General features: G+C 49.5%; 1 protein-coding gene across 7 annotated transcripts in view; it reads left to right on the top strand.

The window, feature by feature from the left end:
• The first annotated feature begins 3316 nt into the window (after positions 1–3316).
• Positions 3317–20898, top strand: part of SHANK1 (SH3 and multiple ankyrin repeat domains 1) — a 104226-nt gene continuing 86644 nt past the window's right edge. For 3 of the 7 annotated variants that reach the window (XR_014557424.1, XR_014557425.1, XM_083708943.1), the window contains exon 1: positions 3317–3869. The gene's annotated coding sequence lies outside the window, so the exon portion shown is untranslated. The remainder of the gene's footprint in view (positions 3870–20898) is intronic. The other 4 variants (XM_083708941.1, XM_083708940.1, XM_083708945.1 and 1 more) reach the window with 2 other exon arrangements.

Here is a 20898-nt window from a genome sequence, read left to right as displayed (position 1 = left end):
GACCCTGAGGAGCATCTCTTCCAACCCCCTGCTATGCAGGATCCTATATGGCAGGGGTAGGCAACCTAAGGCCCATGGCCCGGTTGCAGCCCAATTGCCTTCTAAATCCAGCCCGTGGACAGTTCAGGAATCAGCGTGTTTTTACATGAGTAGACTGTGTCCTTTTATTTAAAATGCATCTCTGGGTTATTTGTGGGGCCTGCCTGGTGTTTTTACATGAATAGAATGTGTACTTTTATTTAAAATGCATCTCTGGGTTATTTGTGGGGCATAGGAATTCGTTCTTTTTTTCTTCTTCCAAAATATAGTCTGGCCCACCACATGGTCTGAGAGACTGTGGACCGCCTCCCTGATGAAAAAGGTTGCTGACCCCTGCTATACGGAGATTGAACTTGCAGCCTTGGCATTATGCTCAGCACACTCCAGCCAACTGAGCTATCCTGAGTGCCTGCGCTCTGCCCTTTCCTCCCCAATTAGTCTATGTCCCAAGGATGTCAGTGTGTACTCTCTTCTTCACACATTGTATATGCTAGCCATGCCAGAGACTATGGCCCATGCCTATCACTGGCTATACTGCAGAGTCACACATAAACCAGGATCAATTGCTCGGTCATGTGTGCTTTAAATGTGTCCATTGCTGGCTATAGTACAGCATCACACACATTTTAAACTATATTGTCCTTTATAACTGGCAGAAGAGACCTGTTTTTTATTTTCCTGAGCTTTTCTAGCTGCAACTAGGTTTCACATTGCTTTTAAAACTTTATGGCTTTCAGATTATTTTATTTTTGAATGCACTTTTTCATTGTTTTATTTTATTGCGGGGGGGGGGGGGGAGCCACCCTGGGAATATGATGGAACATTGGTATAAAAATACTTATATTATGGAAAACTGCTCAAGACCTCCGACTGGACAGATGATATATCTCTTTATGGAACATGGCGATTATAGGGCAGTGGAGCGGGGGGGAATCACACATAATCTGAAATTTAGGCAAGGACTCCTTTTATATGGTATGGCATACTTTTATTTACTACAGTGGTACCTCGGGTTACATACACTTCAGGTTACAGACTCCGCTAACCCAGAAATAGTGCTTCAGGTTAAGAACTTTGCTTCAGGATGAGAACAGAAATCGTGCTCCGGTGGCGCGGCAGCAGCAGGAGGCCCCATTATCTAAAGTGCCCCATTATCTTCAGGTTAAGAACAGTTTCAAGTTAAGTACGGGCCTCTGGAACGAATTAAGTACTTAACCCGAGGTACCACTGTATATGGCAAAGAGACCTTCTCTTGGCAATCATCTCCATAAGTTTAACTTGACTGCTTCTTTATTTTCCCTTCATATAATGTGCATACCTGGAATGGGGCAGGCTTTCCTGTAAATTCCTCCAGTTTGCCTTTCCTGCTGTTTCTGTTTCTACTTTTTGTTGTGCTATAACCGTTAAAAACACAATAAATGCTACTTACAATAAAATGCATGCTTATAACAAATAAATTATGAATGAATGCCAGGATTCATGTACTTTGTACAGCAGGATTAGGGAAGCTTTGTTCCCCCCTGGATGTTGTTGGACTCCAATTCCCATCAGCCCCAGCCATCATGGCCAATGGTTAGGAATGATAGGAGTTGTGGTCTAGCAATATTGGGAGTCCTGTTGCACAGCCTTGTGTGTACAACATATTATCTGCCTTTATGAGTCTCATTTCTCAGTATTGCTATGATACTATTGAGTATCATAGCCAGGCATTGCCTTATCGATCCCACAGGCATCCCTACCTTTTAATACATTCCACAAGGCTGGTCTATTAGGGGAAACGGGGCACGACCTCACCAACCTCAGCTGGGATCCCACCAGCCTTCATACTTACAACCAAGCCCAGAGGGTGGTACTGACGGTGGCAGCTTCCTCCTCCTCCTTAGTCTCAGTCTTGTCCTGGTACACCTCAGTAGGGAGGAGGATGGGGGCAAAATTAGTTGCCTCTGCCTGCCATTGCCTATGGCGCCAGCTACTGTTGGCTCCACCACCTTCCACCCTATCAACCTCAATAAGTGACAAGACACCACTGCCATTAATGCTGCCCTTTCCAAGCCACCTCATTGGAAGTCTGGAGGGACGGCAGGTGCCTCCAGCTAAGAAGGGAGCCCAGGGATGAGGATGGGGTTCTAGGGATGTTTGCTCATCTTGGGATAAGCAAGTAGGACTGGTACCCAGCAATGGGACAGATATGGGGAAGGCCACGAGCCATTCTGGTGGTACCCAGTACCTGTAAAGGTAAAGGGACCCCTGACCATTAGGTCCAGTCATGACCGACTCTGGGGTTGCGGCGCTCATCTCGCTCTATTGGCCGAGGGAGCCAGCGTACAGCTTCCGGGTCATGTGGCCAGCATGACTAATCTGCTTCTGGCGAACCAGAACAGCGCACGGAAACGCCGTTTACCTTCCCGCCGGAGCAGTACCTATATATCTACTTGCACTTTGACGTGCTTTCGAACTGCTAGGTGGGCAGGAGCAGGGACTGAGCAACGGGAGCTCACCCCGTCGCAGGGATTCGAACCACCGACCTTCTGATCGGCAAGTCCTAGGTTCTGTGGTTTAACCCACAACGCCACCTGCGTCCCACCAGTACCTGTAGGTTCAGCGAGGAGACGGACACCTAGAGATATGGGCATGGAAGTGGGATTTGGGGTGTAAGGATGGTGCTCCGATGCAGTGTGTGTGTGTCTGGGGCCAATATCCATACTTGCCAGCCAAAGAGGATGAAAGGTACAAAGGGGAAGAGAAAGGAACTGCACCTTTTGGTCAAGGTCAGTTTGCTCTCACTTTCTGCCTCTGAAAGCCCCAACTGATGTAAACCTCACCTGTCGAGGCAGCTGCAGGTGGGGAGGAAGAGACTGGCTTGGTTCTAGAGATGCTGGCGGGTCGGAGAAGGCTCTTGGGAGGGAGAGAAGCCGCGCGATTATAAACGGAGGGATGGAAATGAGGCTGATCCCCGAGGAAGCAGCAGCAGGCAGCAGCAGCAGCAGCAGCAGAAGAGATCTGAAATGATGGATAAATGGGACGTAAAAAAGGAGGAGAGGAGGCACCCGCGGGCGCCTCGGGGTGGGTGGGAAATGGGGGGGGGGAGGTTGCAGGGAGGGGATGCGGGGCGAGGACCTGGGGGTTAGCGAGAGGAAGAGTGGATGGGCGTGTGCAAAGGAGATGCGGGGTTGGGGCTTAAGTGGCCGAAGATGGGGAGGGGGTGTGGTTGCCGGATCGCGCTCCTTCTCCAGCGGCCCCCTCCCAAGATTCACACCCACGTGACCTTATGAATGAGATTGGGGAGGGAAGAGGAGGTGGGCTCGCCAGAACCGTGCATTCCTGAACAGCAAAAAAAGGGAGCAGGGGTGGGGGCGGGGAGAGAGAGAGAGAGAGAGAGAGAGAGAGAACATCCTCGCTCCAGCGCTGGGAGGGTGGGAGGCAGGCAGGCAGGCAAGGGAGGGAGCGGCTGGCAAGCAGCGCAGCCCTGGGAGACTGCCCGGATCGCAGGCAGCAAAGGGCGCCGCCATGCAAACCTGAAAATGCCCTCCACCCCACCCCACCCCCCAAAGACCGCTCTCTCTCTCTCTCTATCTAGATAGGCACCTTCCCTTTTTCTCCTTAGCCCGCTTTCTCCCGCGCCCCTCCCTTTCCCCGAGGAAACATCTGGACCTCCATCGCTCCCCGCCCACCTCCCCGCGCAAGGACCGCAAGGACACTACCCGGCGGAGAGAGGCGGGCGGCGGCGGCGGAGGAGGAGTGGTGAGCCGGTGGAGGGGTGGGGGGGGGGGACCGGGCGAGGGTCCCCCCCGAAAGGAGACCATGTGCTGAGCGGCTCCCATCCTTGGCAGGTAACGTGGGGTGATGGGGTGGGGGAGGTTAAGCTGGGAACCAGGGAGAGCGCGCGTGGGGGGGGGGCGAGGCTGCACGCGTGGGTGAACCGCTTCAGGGTGTGCGGGGGGGGGGGAGCGACCGCCTGGCGGGGGTGCGTGGGGGAGTCGGTCTTCTTCTCGCGTGGGAGGCAAAACGTCACCCGCTTCGGCTGGGGAGGAGAGCTGGGGGTTCCCACGATGGGGAAAGGGGATGGCGGTGCTGTGACACGGGGAGTGGATTGGGGGGGGGGCGCACCGGAGGTGACAGCGGAGCCACCGCGTGCGGCCACTTCTGTGGACCCTGCCACGCCCCCCTCCGGAGCCCCCACTTTTTTAAAAAAATCCACCCCATGTGGGAGCTTTCCGCTTGTGAGCTGGGGTGTGGGGGCGCATCTACTATGGCACAGAGGTGAGTGAGAAAATGTGCTTTACGCGTGAGTGCCTTTCTCACACGCATGTATGTCTTGGTAGTCCATTAGCAGGCGGTGGCGGGGGGGAGCTTCTTTCAGAAACTGGGGTGCCGAAGCTTCCTGCAAATGGGCGTGAGGGGGGCTGGTGTGCGGGCATGAGTTTCCATGCGCAAGGTGGGCAGCTTGGCTGAGGCATGTGGGCTGAGCTCGGCATCTGCACACTTGCACACGTGTAGACCTATATACGGGGTGGAATGAGGAACGGGTGCCTGGGGTTCTCAGCCTATGCTTGTGGTGGCGTGTGCGTTTTGGTAGCCATGTGCAGATGTGCTGGTAGTAATGGGGTTGAGAGACAAAGGAGGAGAAGGAGCATGGGGTGGTGGGGAAAGTGTACCGTACGACGGAGGGTGTGCACATAAATTGCTGTGTGCCTGTATTTCTGTATGCCATTATGTGCACAATTGTGCCATCCTTGTGTGCTTAATCTGCAGGTGTAAAATCATGCATGCATTTTTCCCCTCATGTGTGCGAGTGTGTGCATGTCACTGTTTTTTTCTGCACATCCCTCATGCATCCGTACCTTCGTGCATGCATTTGCCCTTGTGCACGCCTGTCATGCATGCTTTTCTCTCCTTGCTGTGGCCATACCTTTGTAAGAACAGCCCTCTCTCGGTCTCCATGTCTGGTTGCAGTTGTGCATAGACAGAGAGGCAAATTAGTGCTTGTGTGTGAGAGGCTGTGAGCATGCTTCTCCTGAATGGCCGGGGTGGGGGGTGAGTGAGTGTCGGCGCTTTTAAGCAGATCTGGATCCAGTTGGCATGTGTGCCAGGTAAATAAATAATAAATAAATAAACCTGCCTCGCAGTGAGCGCACACACTCACATGCACACATGCTCATATGCCACATACTATGTGCGGCAGGTGAGCTTCTCTGCAACTGCCTGTGCACACTGGCGATTTTACTGCACAAGGGCAGGACCTGGGGTCTTCACCGTCCCCACGGCTGCTTTCCTGCAAAATGCAAAAGCAAGTTTCTAGTCCTGGCCGCGAAGAACGGCTTGTGGAAATGTGTGGGAGGTGTCTGCAAAACCCTGGGAAACCGAAGTGGGTTTGGGCAAGGTATCCCATATGTGGCTGGGTCTTCAATGCCCTCTATTGTTTCGCTTTTTCAATGCTTGTTCTTCCTCCATGCTGCCTCCCCGCTTCATCTGTGCACACCTCTGCCATTCCCTCCTCCCCTGCCTTTCACTTTTATCACCTTTACCCCAAAAAAGAAGAAGGAGCAAATTCGTTGACAATCGCAATTGTGGAAGGTGTGTTTTGCAAAAGGCACAGACTTGAACCAACCTCCTCCATGTCCTCCGGATGAATAAACCAGATATTTGTGTGTGTGCTTGTGAGCTTGTGTAGCGTTTTCACAGCTCTGAGTTTGTCAGCCTGGATGCATATGCATTCATCTGTATGTTCTCATATTGCTGTGTGGGTGTAGCCACGAGGTCTCCATGTGCATATTCCCCATCACATTGTATAGATGAGCCGTGTGGCAGCCACCGTCCATCTGTGAGCAGGCACACGGCCGTTTCTCAGAGCGATCTGCCCCTTTGGCACTCGCTCGCGGCAGAACTCATGCTGGGCTGTAGGTTTGTCGCCATGTGGCTTTCGAGGTGCTGGTGTGCATGCTCTGTGTGCATGCGTGTGCGCAACACAAGTACATTATTTTCCCACTGTACTCTGTGGGCCTTTGTGAACTATGGGGCTTTAAAGCTTTCTTCCTTGTATATTGTCCCATCGTGGATTATTGTACCAATGTATCATGAGCTGTTTGTTACTTGTACAGTACACCTCTCTCTGCACATTGTGCAACATGTGGTTACAGGAACATTAGAAACATTATTTTGTCTGGGACTCCTTAATTCTGTTGTCTGACTATGTTTTCTGCCTCCAACTATGAACTTGCGACCCCCAGAATTCCGTGTATTCCTGTTTTAATATTTTGCAGGTTACAGGTTCTTATACCTAGTACCTTGTACATGGATGTCTTGTAGGAGTTCTGCTGCGCATGCCTCTCATTGTGGGGGACGCGGCATTTGCCACACTAACCATTGTGCCCTTTTATATCCGTGTGTGATGGAGGATTCTGTTTCTTGAGTTGTTTGGTGAGGTCCCTGCATTTGTTCATTCTTTAACCACAGTGGTGCTTTAAACAGCCCAAGCTTTTGCATGATTAACCCAGAGGTACTGAGTTAATGGAATTTACTCCTAGGAAAACGTGAATACAGCTGCAGTCTGTGCTCTCTAGCTTTCTGGGTGAGCTCCACTGAACACAGCAGGAGTCACTTCTGAATAAATGCACATAGGATTGAGTGGTCAAAAGTACAATTTATTAGCAAGAGCTCACTGAGCTCAATAGAACTAAGAGTTGAAAGATTTTTTTTACTTTGAGTAGACCCACTGAACATAACAGCCATGACTAATTTAGGCCCATTATTTTCAATGGGTCTACTGTGGGTAAAAGTTAGTTGAATAGCTCAGTCGGTAGAGCATGGGACTCCTCATCTCAGGGTCTTGGGTTCGAGCACCACCTTTGGCAAAAAGATTCCTGCATTGCAGGGGGCTGGACTAGATGACCCTCGTGGTCCCTTCCAACTCTACAGCTCTGTGATTCTATGAACACAATCCACAGGAGCTTACTTTGGAGTAAACATGCTTGGTATTGCAGTGACTGTGGGTTGTAACCAATCTTCGCCCTATTCAGAACAGACCCATTAAACTGATGGGCATGACCAACTTAGGCACATCAATTGCAAAGGGTCTACTCTGAGCATGTCTAATGCAAGGTTTCCCAAACCTGGGTCTCCAGCTGTTTTTGGACTACAACTCCCATCATCCCTGACCCCTGGTCCTGCTAGCTCGGGATGATGGGAATTGTAGTCCCCCCAAAAAGCATGGTGACCCAAGTTTGGCAAAGCCTGTGCCTTGAGATCCTTCTCTCATGCTCTTCTAGTGAGGCAGATCACTGTTATTCCCATTGAACAGATTCTAAGCAGAGGCTCAGAGTCGGAGCCAGTGGTGGTTTGCCCAAGGCTTCCCAGCACGTTGGTGGCTTACACTTTCAGCTGTCTGGGCTACACTGTCCCCTCCGGGTACAAGTCTTTGTGGCCCCTGCGAATCTGGCAGTGTCCGGCAGATTGTGAGCATCTACCCTAACTTTATAACTTTCAGCAGAGGTCAAGGACAGTTCAGATTGATTTTCTCTGCCATCTGCAACCGAGTCACGTATAATGGTTGCAAAGGCAGGATTAGGTAGCTGTTAACAATGCTTCCCATGCATATACCAAAGGGGCCCTCTTCCTTACCTATGGGGCCTTGTGAACCCCCCACCACACAAGAGGAAATGCACACAGACACCTCCAGAAAAAAAGAAGGCAAAGGAAGACCAGGATATCCATAAGATTTTCTTAAATTGCATACGTGGCTATAGATGCAGAATTTGAAATACCAGTAATCACTAGAATTTAAATAGAAAGGCAGTCCTTCACACAGCAAGGGTCTTTGTGCCTGCTCAGTCTGCTGCAGCAGCATGCCATGGGTTGCTGGCACCCGGAGCAGGGCAAGTGTCACGCCCTCCTGGTGGACTGGGCAGTTGAGGTGGGGGCGCACATCAGGAGGGTGAATGGAGCCCGCCTCAAATAGGCTCCTTGCCAGCTGCATCCATCCACCTGCCCACTAGAGCAACCTGGGCTCAGCTACCTGGGCTCCATGCCTGTCGGAGTGGGCCCTCATTGCACCCCATCAAAAATGTGCGCCCGGGACCACACACACCATGCTATGCCTCTGGTCTGCCAACTAGGTGGTGCCAACTTTTTATGGGCCCTGATCTGGACATGGACTACCCCTCAAACAGAGGGCGATCCTCCGCAGACCCTTCAAACAGCGGTCCATAAAGCTGGACTTGTGTGTAGATAACCTCTTTGTACTTGCTGAGGTGGTTTGTGATACTTTGGTGGTAAGGCACCTCTCTCCATGCAGTGCTAGGCCTTGACACCTCAAATTGCAGTGGCGCTACCCAAAGCTCTCACCTTCCATTGGACATAATAGTGGTGGCACCAGCTGCAGCACCCCAGAAGCTCTACAGCCGGTACAACCGCACCGATCGCAGCCCCCTAGAGCCAGCCGCCTCTGACAATGGAGGCTGGTGCATTAGGGCGAATGGAGCTCTGCCTGCCAGCCTCTGCCTGCCATCAGCTCCATCCCCCACACCCGTCCGTCTCCTTCCTTACATCCAGTCCAGTGGGTGGCACTGGTTGTGGCAGCTTTCTCCTCTTCCTCCAGCTCAGTGTTGTCCTTGTGGAATTCAGGAGGGAGGAGGATGGGGACAAAACCAGAACCAGCTGCCTCTGCTTCAGCTCCCCCTACTGGTGGCCTCCCTACCTGCTGCCCTACCAACGGCAGCAGGTAGGGAGGTTATGGTTGCCACCACAATATGTCTAGGCCCAAATTCTTTTGCAAGATTACAAAGCAAATGGTATGGGGGCAGCACGGCGTGTCTTTTGGTGCTGTGATGCCCCACAGACCAGCTGACTGGCATGGCATCACAGCCACGCCAGCCAGCCAGATGGAGATGTTAGGTGCCAAACCTGGTGACATCTCCACTTCCTGGCAAAAGGCCGGCTGCCTGTCGCAAAACACGCCTGGTGCCCGTCTAATTTCGAAAGCTGTTGCCAAGTGCTGTGTGTGCCCATATCCATTTGCTGGGCTTGCCTGGCGTGCTACCACAGCGCTGTGGCACTAGCTCGACTATGGGTTAATCCCACAGCGCTGAAACCGTATCAAAAGGCCTGCAACCGCCTGGGTGGGTCTGATGATGCAGCTTTGCGGGTCCTGACCCCACAAGGAAGACCCGTGTTAATTGGCCCTATCCATGCAGTCGCAAGAGATGTGGGGTGAAAGCTGTAGTAGCCAAAAAGAGCGCTTTAATAAGGGCTTGATTAGGCAAAAGTGCTGTAAGCCCCAGTGGAAATGAGGGATACCTTGGGATTGATTCCCAAAGAGACCATCCATATATGTTGCATGCTGATATTGAAGAGGGCATGCTTTGTTATATGTGGGAAGTCTGCAAATATGGATTAATGAATATTTTGCAAGATTAGCCCTTGGAATTCCAAATGTGTGAAAAAGGGTCTTTATGTGGGCGGGTGCATTAATTTATTGTTATTCTGACTCCCAGGAGTTCAAGACCATTGACAGTCTCTCCTTCTTTAATCTCTCATCCCAACATCCTCTGCAAAATAGGCCAAGGCAGACGGAATGACACATCTCGACAAATGCGTGTTCCTTAATCCACATTTGCCAAGGTATTGCAAATGTAGAAGCAGGGGCTGCATTTTTAGGGGAGAGTTGACAGCCGGGAGGGCGGTACCTAACCCTTCCCATACTACCCATTCCCCCCACCCTGCAAATAACTTCCTGGCCATTTCTCCCTCACTGGGCACATTTCTGGTCTTGATGCCTAGTGGGTCGGGGAGTGGGTCAAATTAAAAATACCAAGAAAGAGAGTTTCAGAAATGAATAGGTAAGCGGGTAAAAGGTAAAGGTAAAAGGACTCCTGACAGTTAAGTCCAGTCGTGAACGACTCTGGGGTTGTGGCGCTCATCTCGCCTTACTGGCCGAGGGAGGTGGCGTTTGTCCGCAGACAGTTTTCCCAGGTCATGTGGCCAGCATGACTAAGCTGCGTCTGGCGAAATCAGAGCAGTGCACGGAAATGCTGTTTACCTTTCCGCTGGAGTGGTACCTATTTATCTACTTGCACTTTGATGTGCTTTCGAACTGCTAGGTTGGCAGGAGCTGGGACCGAGCAACTGGAGCTCACCCCGTTGCAGGGATTCGAACCGCCGACCTTCCAATCGGCAAGCCCTAAGCTCAGTGTTTTAGACCACAGCGCCACCCTAGGTAAGCGGGAGGAGGAGGGTTAATCATCCCTTCCCACTTACTGATTCTCCCCTGAAAATGCCCCCTGACCCCCACCCCATGAATTAGCATTTCATTTTATCATTTCATTTTGCATTTCTGTCCCGCCTTCCCTCTAAGGAGCTCAAGGTGCTACCCATAGTTCCCCCCCCCCCTATTTTATCCTCACAACAATCCTGTGAGGTAGGTTAGATTAAGAGACAGTGACTGGCCCAAGTTCACCCAGTGCCAAGTGGAGATGTGAACCCTGGTCTACCAGGTCTTAGTTAAATACTCTTAACCACTACAACACACCAGCAGCGTTGTGTAGAGTATTATGTGGCACATATCATAGAATTGCAGAGTTGGAAAGGACCCTGAGGGTCATCTGGTTCAAGCCGCTGCAATGCAGGAATTTAAACTAAGGCATCCATGACAGGTAGCCATCCAACCTCTGCTTAAAAACCTCTAATGGTCCACCACCTTCCAAGGGAGTCCATTCCACTGTCGAACAAGCTCTTACCATCCAAAAATTCTTCTGATGTTTACCTGGAATCTACTTTCTTGTAACCTGAGGCCATTGGTTCATGTCCTACCCTCCAGAGCAGGAGAAAACAAGCTTGCTCCATCTTCCACGTGTGACAGCCCTTGAGATGTTTGAAGATGGCTATCACATCTCCTCTCAGTCTCCTCTTTTCCATGCTAAACTTACCCAGCTCCTTCAACTGTTCCTCATAAGGTTTGCTTTCCGACCTTGATCATCCTGGTCGCCCTTCTCTGCACGCATTCCAGCTTGTCCATATCCTCCTTAAATTGTATTGCCTGGAACTGGACCTGGGACTCTAGTTGTGGTCTGACCAAGACAGACTAGAGTGGTACTATTACTTCCCTTGACAGGACATTACACTTCTGTTGATGCAGCCTAGAATTGCATGAGCTTTTTGTGCAGCTCCTGCTGCTGCTTCACATACAAATAGTTGCAAGCCCCGTGATTGTTTGTCTCAGAACCTGCACCTTCAGCCAATTGCCCCCATTTTTCTGATGAGGGAACTAAGGCCGAGAGAGAACAACTTAGCCAAAGCTGACCCAGCTCAGACCTCCCAGGCCAAAAGCATGCTCAAGATAAGCTTGTGATTCTGTATAACCATGGTGGCACATATACAGCATCCATGTGCATCTAAGGAATCTGAAAATATGTATATGTGAGAGTGTGTGTGCGTGAGAGAGAGAACAGCTAGTGAGTGTAAGGAGAGTAAGCCAAGTGTGCATGGGTGACACCGGGGAGAATTGGCCTCATTTGGTCTCATTTCACACCCACTGCACGTGGCACTAGAGGGGTGCAGAAAGGATGAAGAGACACGCAGAGAGAAGCTTTTGCATCTAGGGTTGACGTTGACACAGGATCAAGCTCTCAGCAGCCTTGACAGGCAAGGCGGTGCTCCTCGCATGCCAGATTTGAACGGTGTGCTCTGCGTGCATCTGCAGGCTCCCGTTTCATGGCTCTGCACAGTCGATAGGGCCAGATCTCCCACTTCCCTCTCTCAAATGGACTTGTTGACCTGGGGTTGTAAAGAGGCTGGGTCAGCAAGGGGGTGTGACACACACACCACACACACACCCCGATTTTCAATTTCTCTCCCCATCTATCTAATCCATCTACATACCTTTCCCCCTCCACTATAATAGCAATTTCTGGGCAGGGGTCCAGCAAGGATCCTCCCATCCATTTGCCCCCTCTGCCTCCAGAGATAGAGTTTTTTGGGGGGGGACCACATCTCTCTCTCTCTCTCTCTCTCTCTCTCTCCCCCCCCCCCAGGCTGGCATTATTCCAAACAGCGCCTGCGCTGCCTCTCCCCCGCCCAGCTGGGCCTGGCTATTCTTAGCTCCTGAGTCTTTGATTCATGCTTCTGAGAGTATTTCTGCTGGGTGTGCAGAGAGAACAGTTACTGCGGTGTGAGGGAGGAGGGATATGCACATGCCTGGCTCAGTGCGTGTGAGACACACACTCACAAACACACTCTCTCTTTCTCTCTGCAAGCATGCAGACACATGTCCCTATGCCTGTAAGGATGCGCATGGGCATAGGTATGCTTGGGAGAGAGCTTCTGCAGACCTCCATGTGCACGTTTGGAGTGGTACATGCCTGCATATTTCTGCTTCTCTGTGTGAAACAATTAAGTATGCATGCTTATTCCCTAGTATATATGTATAAGAGTACATACAGCTATGAACATCTTTGTACATGATTTTTGTAACCAGGCACCTAGTCGAAAATAGACGTGCATGTGCCATGTGAATATGGCTTGCAGCATTTGTGTGCATGCCCAACATGTACTTTCATGCTCCCATGTATGTGGGAATGTACAGCCATGCCCAAACGGGAGCATGCGCTCATTTCTTTCAGGGGCGGCGGGTGGCCCATGAGATCGCAGCCACTCGAATCGTTGGCACGTTGGGAACAGCAGGTGCACAATCGGCTCCAGACTAACACGAGTTTGCATATATATCCATTTGCATATGTGCATAAATGAATGATTGCATGGCTATAACAGGACACGTGCTAATCTCAAGGTGCTTTTGCATCTGCTGTTTCCAGCACGCCAGCATTCATGTGACGGTCGAGGGCCAGATCTGGCGGGGGATTACCCGGTGTAGGGCGGCCCACCCAGCAGCACTGAGATGAGTGCTAGCCCTCCATGCCCCCCGCCTGCTGCTATATTAATTTCTCCAGAATGCAATCCTGTACTGTACATGTATGTAGTATTACTAAGGAGGAAGGAGATTTAAATGGCAGCTGGGTGTGAGACTAGTCGTGCATGATGACCTCACCCCTATTTGCAATAAAGAAGCGGGACTCTGACAAGACCCTGGTATTTGCCTGAGTATGGTGTAGTGCCTCAATATTCGGTGCTTTTTCTCAGCGGATTAAAAGTATTGTGTGAAGGAGAGAGGGGAGAGGACTTAGACGCTCGTGCACCGACTTCACTCTGCCTGAATGTATGTGTGTAAAGAGAAGACAGGAGGAAATTATTTTTGACATTTATTTCTTGCTTTATCTCCAAGGAGATAACTGCAGCATGGGTAGTTCTGTTCCCCCGCCCACAACAACCTTGTGAGGTAGATTACCACAGCCTGAGAGAGAATGGCTGGCCCAGCATCACTCAGCGAGTTAGGATTTGAACTTGGGTGTGTCTGGTTGCAGACCGGCAGTCTGAATTGCTGTACCGCACCGGCCTCATTTGGGGTGCACCCGTGTGAGAAAGTGGGTGGTGTGTTCGATGTGAGCAAGTGTTTGTATGTGAAAAAGAGTATAGCTGCAATCGGTGACAGGGAAAGCAGCTCAGCACGGGGAGCCAATTACCTAGAGGCAATATTCTAAATTCTCAAGGTGCATTTTGCTACTGGGGTGGTGGGTCCAATCGCAGCTATGTGGAGATTTCACTTGCATACTGGGACAAGTGAATTGTTGCAAGAGCAAGCTACAGTCAAGCAATGTAGCTGAGATCACAGAATCCTAGAATTGGGAAGGGATCCTGAGGGTCGTCTAATCCAACCCCCTGGAAAATAGACATTCTCTTGCGGTGACTGCAACCTAGATTCAACCTAGACCGCAGCCTAGATTTGGCGTCTAGTTTATATGCGTTTCTAACCCAGAAAAAGTGTCTGCGGACAAACGTCGGCTCCCACGGCCAGTAAAGCAAGATGAGCGCCACAACCCCAGAGTCGTACACAACTGGACTTAACTGTCAGGGGTCTTTTACCTTTTTTTTTTTAACACTGCCTAGAAGAGAGAGGTATCTTCTCCTTGCTGGAAGTCTTCAAGTGGAGACTGGGCAACCATCTGTTGGGGACGCTCTGAGCTATTGATTACCTGTACCAAGAAGGAAGTTGAACTAGATCATGGGTAGACAAACTAAGGCCCATGGGCCGGATCTGGCCCCATTGCCTTCTAAATCCAGCCAGTGGACAGTCCGGGAATCAGCATGTTTTTATATGAGTAGAATGTGTGCTTTTATTTAAAATGCATCTCTGGGTTATTTGTGGGGCAGAGGAATTCTTTCTTTTCTTTTTTTCAAAATATAGTCCAGCCCCCCCACAAGGTCTGAGGGACAGTGAAAATGCCTCTTCCAACTCTATGATTTTAACACTTTATGATGTTCTACAAGATGTTCCTCCAACTCTATGGTTCTAATACCCTGCAATGTTCTCCTGTTGGTATTCCATTTCAAAGGTTGGGTACTGAGTTGTTCCCAGTTATTTCCACTGAGCAGGAGTGTTGTTGGGGAGCTGAGAATTGCAGCTCTGTAAGGGAGAAACTACGCTTCCCAGGATTTTTGGAGGGGTGTGCACTTTAAATGAAAATGCTACCAGCTCAGGTAGCCCCCCCCCCCCCGCTCCTCTACTGTATGAGCAAACCATAGCTTGCTTTTACATCTGCACCAGGCAGACCATGTTTTGCCCTTCAGCCCCGAGACTGAACACAATGCAAACCGTGGTTTCAGTCTCTGGTTTGAAGGTAAAACATGTTTGCCCAGTTCAGATGTAACACCAAACTACAGTACTTGCTCAGGTCACCATTTTTTAAAGTTTGGTATTACATTTCTCTCCTACCTTTCATCCAAGGAACTCAGGTATATTGTCCCTCCCCACCTCTTATCCTCAGAGCAATCCTGTGAGGTAGACTAGGCTCAGATAAAGTTTGAGTGGCCCGAGGTCATCCAATGAGCTTCATGGCTAAGCCTTGAACTCTTCATTCCTACTCTGATATTTCCACCACTGCACTGCACCACACCAATCCAATGTGTGTGAGGGGATTAAAAGTCTCCCCCCCCAATCTTTCCTCGAAGAAACCCAGAGCGGCATTCTGTTAGAAACTCAGATATGTCAGCTAGATGCCAAATGGTTCCTTAAACCAGGGTTACAGTTGCCAAAACGGTTGCCACTTTGGGGCCAGTTGGCTCAAAAGTCACATTTTTCAGTACAACTTTTTGGTTCCTGAAATTCATTTGGACTGCACAGATAAAATATATAACGGATTTAATTCTACACTAGTGTGTGAAAACAGTCAAGGTCCAAGGATCCCCAGGCAGGCACTCCCAAAATGGTGGAGATGTCAAGCGCCATCCTGGCACCCGGGCATCTTCACTTGCTCGATGGTCAAAATGTGCGTGGCAAATTTTGAATGCTGGTGGCATACATAGTGGCTGGCTTTATCCTCACAACAACCTCATGACGTTGTTTAGCTTGAGCATGTCTAGGCAAACTAAGGCCCAGGGGCTGGATCCGGCCCAATCGCCTTCTAAATCTGGCCCGCAGACGGTCCGGGAATCAGCGTGTTTTTACATGAGTAGAATGTGTCCTTTTATTTAAAATGCATCTCTGGGTTATTTGTGGGGCACAGGAATTCATTCTTCTTCTTTTCAAAATATAATCCGGCCCCCCACAAGGTCTGAGGGACAGTGGACCGGCCCCCCGCTGAAAAAGCTTGCTGACTCCTGAGCTTGAGTGTCAGTGGCCCGACAGCACTCAGTGCATTTCGTGGCAGAGGGAGGATTCGAAACTAACTCTTCACCATCTAAATCCAGCATGATGCTTTGCCAGTTCATATAGGATGGCAAGCTATGGTCTGCTCAAACAAGAGGAGGGAGGAAAAGAACGGGAGCACCCAAGGGGAAAAGGGTGTGCTATATCTGAGCTGACCCCACTATGTATGTCTCTGCCTCAGCTGCCTTCCTTCTAATATTGGGGTGTCACTGTTGGAAAAAAATTACACATCACTTCGGAAGACAGGCGAACTAATATCAGTGTACTGGAAGAAGCAAAGATCACCAGTGTCGAAGCCACGATTCTTCAACATCTGCTTCATTGGACTGGTCACGTTGTTAAGATGCCTGATTATCATCTTCCAAAGCAACTACTCTATTCCGAACTGAAAAATGGAAAGCGTAATGCTGGTGGTCAACAAAAGAGGTTTAAAGACTTTCTCAAGGCAAATCTTAAAAAATGTAGTATACACACTGACAACTGGGAAACGCTGGCTTGCGAGTGCTCCAGTTGGAGAACAGCCTTTACCAAAGGTGTCATGGGCTTTGAAGACACTCGAACTCAGGATGCAAGGGAGAAACGTGCTAAGAGGAAGGCACACTTGGCAAACCCACACCGTGATCAACTCCCGCCCAGAAACCAATGTCCCCACTGTTGAAGGGCTTGTGGATCCAGAATTGATCTCCAGTCACTTACGGACTCACTGTTAAAACCGTGTTTATGGAAGACAATCTTACTCGGCTACGAGTGATCGCTGAAGAACTTTGCAGGGTTGTTGTAAAGATTACAGAGATAATCTAGGTGAAGCACATGTTACACTATAAAATGTGTTTGGTGAATGCCATGTATTTTCACCGGCTGATGAAGTCTCCGACGTTTATGGGGAAATGCACACAATTTCTGTGTCCTGCGCGGCGTCCCACACATCTCCTTAGCTTCCAGTCATGCGCCGCCACCACCGCCCCCCCACGCACATACACAAATGTACAGACCCTCGCCTGCTGAACGCTCTTCCTGCCTGCTCTCGCTCTGTTCTATCTCAAATCCTCCTCGAAAAAAAGAGAAATCCTCAAATGTCAGAACACAGAATGCAAAGGGAGCCGATTTATGCCAAGGAAGCAAAATATACATCAAGTTTTGATTGTTTGGCACAACCTGCTTTGAATGCAACATTTTAATTCCCAGAGTGAAGAATGCCATGGCAATGCAAAGTCGGATCGGCCACACAGTGGCTTGGGATTCAGCCAGGGCTGGCTCGAGAGCTCTTTGTGCTCGCTGTGAGATGGAGCAAGGGATATCCCTGTTTAAGCGGAGACCTACCTGCAAAGCCACTGAGGATTCTGGGGGCACTCTCAGTTCATGGGAGCCACCATTAAGTGGCTCCTTATGCCTCACCAGACCAGGACCCAGTCTTCCTGATGGTGGGGGGATGGAATGCATACGATGATTTCTATGCATAGATGAAAATCTAGGAATAATTAGGTAAAGCTAAAGGGACATCCAGGCGTGGCCGATTCTGGGGTTGTGGCGCTCATCTCACTTTATTGGCCAAGGGAGCCAGCGTACAGCTTCTGGGTCATGTGGCCAGCATGACTAAGCCGCTTCTGGCAAACCAGAGCAGCGCACGGAAATGCCGTTTACCTTTCCGCTGGAGCGGTACCTATTTATCTACTTGCCCTTTGATGTGCTTTCAAACTGCTAGGTTGGCAGGAGCAGGTACCAAGCAACGGGAGCTCACTCCATCGTGGGGATTCGAACCGCCAACCTTTTGATCGGCAAGTCCTAGGCTCTGTGGTTTAACCCACAGCGCCACCCGCATCCCTCTTTAGGAATAATTACTCATATTTAAATGTTCTGTTTCACCATAATGGAAAAACTGGGACCAGGTAACCTCTGAATTTGCTGCTGAGGTGTTAGTTGTTGATGGGCAACTCCAGGGCCTCCTGCTCTCCTTATTTAGAATTTTCTCTTCAATCTGGACTCAGGAACTGACGTGATGTGTGCCCTTTCTGTTCTTGTCTCTGGTGGCTTCCTTGTCTGTCTTCCTGGTTGGGCTGGCCCTGGTGATGAGGACTGTGTCTGAGATCTGCCTTCCCAACCTGAGTTCCTCGAAATCAGGGTTTCCCAAACTTGGGCCTCCAGCTGTTGTTGTTGTTATTGTTGTTTTTTACTACAACTCCCATCATCCCCAGCTATCAGGACCAGAGGTCAGGAATGATGGGAACTGTAGTCCAAAAACAGCTGAAGACCCAAGTTTGGGAAACCCTGCTCTAGATGTTTTGCAGTACAACTCCCATCAGCCTCAGCTGGCATGACCAGTAGTCAGGGACGGTGGGAGTTGCAGTCCAAAATGTATGGCGCAACACCAAATGTGGGAAGGCCATCCTGTATATTTTCTCTTGGTTAACAAAATGCCAGAAGATGGGCATGGAGACCCATGCGGCACCTTTGGCATCCTGGCAAACAGCCTTTTCTGCAAGGTGCCTCTCTCCCTCCTGCCAACATATGAACAGCAGCAAAGGGGGAGCAGGCAGAGAACATCTTATTAAAATAGAAAGCTTTTATCAGCAGGAATCCAGGAAAGCGAGGTTGTTGGAGATGTTGCCTGGAGCATCCATGAGGAACATGTTTCTCCATCATCATCATCATCATCACAACTGCTATTATCTTGCTTTTTCTATAAATGTACTCAAACTGGGGTACTACACGCAGCGAGAGAGCAGCATTGCGCAACAAAATTTAATAAACCAATTGGAAGAAAACAAACACGATTAAGAAAGCCTGTGTTAAAACTGTTAAGTGACAGTATTTGGAGAAAACAACCCAAAACAACACATTTTTATTCATTTGTTCTCTGATTGCTTTTATTTATTTTATTTTGTACTGCGTTTCATCTGATGTCTATTTTCTCTGTGCAAAAGAACGTAATGCAATCGTATGTTTGATATGCAAAGCTTTTGTAGTCTGGCAAAATGAACAGAATAATTTTGAGAATACAAAGCTCCTAATGTGGAAAAAAAAGGAACTAAACGTTACCGTACATGTTTTAAAAGATGGGTTTTCGAAGCCTGCCCAAAAGTAGAAAAAGGGGATGCTCAGCAAATTGACCCAGGGGTGCTGTCCCAAAGTTTTGGTGCCAGTGCTAAAAAAAGCACTGTCTCAAATATTCGTCTGTTGTATATCCCCTATTAATGGGATCCGAAAAAGAGTAGAGTTGTGGAGTAGATCATAGGAAAGCTGCGAGTATCAGCAGTTGTCGCCATTAGGCAATTGCCAAGGGACCCTCCTCAACAGAGCGCCCTCTGCTGATTCCTGGAGCTTCTTTCCTGCCACATGGTGGTGCTTTAGAGCAGGGGTTGGCAAGGTTTACCTCGCCTGGACCGGTTTACTCCAGTGGAGATCGCTCTGTGGGCCGGATCGAGCGTGCACCCACGATTGCCAGCATCTGCACAGACACAATTTCTGGCATCTGTGCAGACGTGATTTCCAGTCCCACGGAAGCGAGTCCCCGCGCCGCGCTGCAGCAGTTTAGCGCAGCGCGTGGGGACTCACCAAGAGGGCGGCTCGGTTCGGGGGTGGCTCGTGGGCCTTAGGTTGGGCCGCTTGTGGCCCATGGGCCTTAGGTTGCCTACCCCTGTTTTAGAGAGATGCCACTGTAGTCAGGAAGGGCCCACCAGAAGTCACTTTGCCCAGAACACTTTCAGACTTGGGGGACACCTCTGGATAGGAGCTGTGTGGTTCAGCGGTCTGATCTCTGGTGAATATTTTGACTGCTGCACTTTGGAAAAGTCCAATGGCAGGTTTCTGGACAAGGCTACAGCTTGAGAAGCAGGCAAAGGTGGTGGAAAGTGCCTCCGGTCAGTGCTGTCACCAATGAAACAGCTGGGTCTGGGAGCACCCACAGACTATACCTAGACCCCCAACCAGCAATATTATTATTATTATTATTATTATTATTATTATTATTATTATTATTATTATTAGAAGCGGGTGATGCTGTGGTCAAAACCACTGAGCCTCTTGGGCTTGCTGGTCGGAAGGTTGGTGGTTCGAATCCCCGCGACAGGGTGAGCTCCCATTGCTCTGTTCCAACTCCTGCCAACCTAGCAGTTCGAAAGCACACCAGTGCAAGTAGATAAATAAGGTACTACTGCAATGGGAAGGTATATGGCATCTCCATGCACTCTGGCTTTCATTGTTCCGTTGCGCCAGAAGTGGTTTAGTCATGCTGGTCACATGACCCAGAAAGCTGTCTGTGGACACTAGCTCCCTCGTCCTGAAATCAAGATGAGCGCCGCAACCCCATAGTCACCTTTGACTGGACTTAACCGTCCAGGGGTCTTTTACCTTACTGTTGTTGTTGTTGTTGTTGTTGTTGTTGTTGTTGTTGTTGTTAGGGCTATTTTTATAGAAATATAGGTGCCATAACTCACAATGAACTCCTGCCTTGTTCTCTTGTAATGGCAATGGCGCCTGAGAGGTGCTGGAACTGTGTTCCTGTGAGTTCTGGCTGAAAAAAGCCCTGATTACTATTTTAATCAATCATAAATACACCCATCTTCTCTGCATTAGTTTATTCTGTTTGCCCAACTCTCTCATTCACACACACACAAACACCAAACACTGATTTAGGAATTCCATCACCTTCTTGGCAAATGAGAGCAAGGGTGCCTGGTTGTTTGGGTGACAATACACCCAGTAGCAGAAAGGAGCAAAAAGAACCTGAAATGACTAAAGATGCACAGAGCTAGGTTTATTGGTCCGGTGTACTTTGAGTCCATAGATTCTTCCTTAGAGACTACTGATCTTTCTCCCTATCTCTACCCCCCACCCACCCAAAGGAGCAAACACATTCCAACTTTTTATATGGTGTGTAAGATATTTTTCATCATTTTTTTTCAAAGCAACGAATCGGTTGCCCCCAAGGGAGGACCAACAGATTCTAACTGCATTGGGCCAATAAATTATCCTCTGTGCACCTTTGAGGTCTGTTCGCTGCATTTCTCCATTTGATGTGCTTCTGTATTTCCTCCTTTGGGGTTTGAGGCATAAGTGCAATGGCTAGACTTAGAGCATGAGGCTTGGATTATGGAAATGCAAGGTTAAAA

Source organism: Podarcis gaigeae (assembly GCF_964106915.1).
Source record: "Podarcis gaigeae genome assembly, chromosome: 13".
Taxonomy (NCBI): domain Eukaryota; kingdom Metazoa; phylum Chordata; class Lepidosauria; order Squamata; family Lacertidae; genus Podarcis; species Podarcis gaigeae.
The sequence above is the reverse complement of the archived record's forward strand: the minus strand, read 5'-3'. Positions and strand labels throughout refer to the sequence as shown.